At 34.8% G+C, this 2,288-nt stretch overlaps 1 protein-coding gene across 1 annotated transcript in view; it reads right to left on the bottom strand.

Annotated features, from left to right (window-relative positions):
- Positions 1 to 2,288, bottom strand: part of TMPRSS11D (transmembrane protease, serine 11D) — a 78,168-nt gene that overhangs the window by 63,060 nt on the left and 12,820 nt on the right. The gene's annotated exons all lie outside the window — the stretch shown is intronic.

Here is a 2,288-nt window from a genome sequence, read left to right as displayed (position 1 = left end):
CCAGTTTGTTCTTCTTCCCCCCCACCCCCCAATGTCTGTTTTAATTGTCTAATTGCCACAGTGCTTGTCAAAGGTCAAGGACCTTTTTAAAGTGCTAAAGAACATGACATTTTAAAAACTAAGGTACACCTAATTCGAGCCTGGATGGTTTGAATGGCTTCATATGCATGTGAAAGTTGGCCAATGATTAGAAAGACTGAAGAAAAATTTATTCCTTTGAATTGTGGTGTTGATGAAGAGTATTGAATAAACTATAAACATGCAAAAGAACAGTTAGATCTGTTTTGGAAAAAGTGCAACCAGATTACTCTTTAGAGGTGGAGGATTGTGTGACTTTGTATCACATACTATGGGCATATTTTTAGGAGGTGCCAGTCCCTTGATAAAGACATCATGCTTGGAAAAGTAGAAGCACAGCACAAGAGAGGAAGACTCTCAAGGAGATGGATTTGTACAATGACTGCAGTATTTAACTTGAGCATGGCAAAAAGATAGGTTAGGACAAGGCAAGGTTTCAGTATCTTTTTCATTTGGTCCTTATAAATCATATAAACTCAAAGGTATCTATAAACAGCATATTTGAGAGACCCCTGGTTTTGTAACGAGATATGTGTTGGGAAGGTAACTGAAAGTGTGGCAGTTTGAACCTACCAGCTGCTCCATGGGAGAAAGACGAGACAGTGTGCACCCATTTAAGATTTACAGCCTCAGGAATCTGGTGATAGGCTGCCATGATTATAACCGATTCAGGTAAAGTAGGTTCAGGGATTTTTTTGCTATTTTAAGAAAATGCATGATGGCATATATATTTATATCAGAAGTATTACTGAATGTATTATATGGTATTCTTAATCATTAATGAAGAATTAATGTACTTATAATAATTAAAAAATATTTTCATTAACATATTCTACAGAAGAATTGGTGATTGTCATTACTCTTCCCTGAAGTAAGCTAGAAAATAAAAACTTTTAACAGGATATTTGATCTAATTGCTGAAAGCAGGTATTTTTTTTCCTTCCTTCAAAACAAAGTCTTAAGGAATCATTGGGTTGAATAAAGTAGATAAATTCCCTAAAACATACTTGCACCTATCTCAAAAGCGTTGTGAACATGGGCATAGTCAAACTGAATCTGTTCAGGGAAAATCTGTGTTTGCTTTTGATCACTGGTAATTTTAATTTATGCAGAGCAATACCTCATTCTAGCAAAGAGGTAGGGATTCCAGGTTCTCTCCTTTGCAACGGATAGATGGAGAAACTTTTCTGGGGTCATGATGGTTGCTGGGATGAAGTTTTGAGAGACTTACCAAAGTTACTACCCTTATATTTAAAAAGAAATACAGTCTTAATAAGAGCAATAATTCATTTATTCAATCTTAAGTGTGTGTTTCAGTCTCTGCTTTCTGGAATTCACCTTAGAGATAATTAACTCTAGTTTATGTAGTTGAAAAGTAAATAGTTAAACCACAATTTATAGTTTCTAATGGCCAATTGGGAAGAAGCTGTGCTGCAATCCTGAAGGCACACAGATCAAATCCACCAGCTGCTTTATGGGAGAAAGGTAGCCAATCTCCATGCTTCTGTAAATGCACTGGAGAATCAGCTACGCTTCAGCTCTGACCTGACTGTACACAATAATAATGATTTGCTTGAGATAACAATTGGTTGAAATAAGTATTCAGTTACGGGTTTTTCAAATGTAATGTTATTGTACAATTGGGGATTTGTTTTCAGTATTTGCATAGTTACGTGATTTGCCCATTTGAAAATATTTTATATAACTTCTTTATGGTCAATTTTGCTTATTTTAATTTTATGAGAAGAGCACAAGATAAGGAAAATGTTATGATAAGAACAGAAGATAAAAAAAGAACACAAGATAAAAATAAGGTTACTATGATAGAATATTAAAAGAGAAAATAATTTTATTGTACTTCCAAGTTCTCTCTTAACATGTTGTTATTATTACCATTGAGTTGAAACCTACTCATAGCTGACCTTTCAGAGGGTATTCAGATGCAATAAATTGCACAGGAGGAGATTACCCATCATTTTTCTTGCAGAGCAAATGGGTGGATTTGAATCATATACATTTGGGTTGACAACACAGATTTTTACCACTAGGTTACTACTTTTCCTTCTCTTAATACAAGCTTATGATATCAAGGAACTGAAGTAATCAAAATCAAGTAAGAGCTAGCTGACATTCAAGCAGATATATGCACACCCATGTTTATTGCAGCTTTGTTCACAATAGCAAGGAGTTGGAAACAACCTAAGTGCCCA

The sequence above is a fragment of the Elephantulus edwardii genome, unplaced genomic scaffold, assembly GCF_000299155.1.
Source record: "Elephantulus edwardii isolate Elephantulus edwardi_28Jun2011 unplaced genomic scaffold, EleEdw1.0 scaffold00442, whole genome shotgun sequence".
Lineage (NCBI taxonomy): Eukaryota > Metazoa > Chordata > Mammalia > Macroscelidea > Macroscelididae > Elephantulus > Elephantulus edwardii.
Note: the sequence above shows the minus strand (reverse complement) of the source record. Positions and strands in the feature narration are given on the sequence as shown.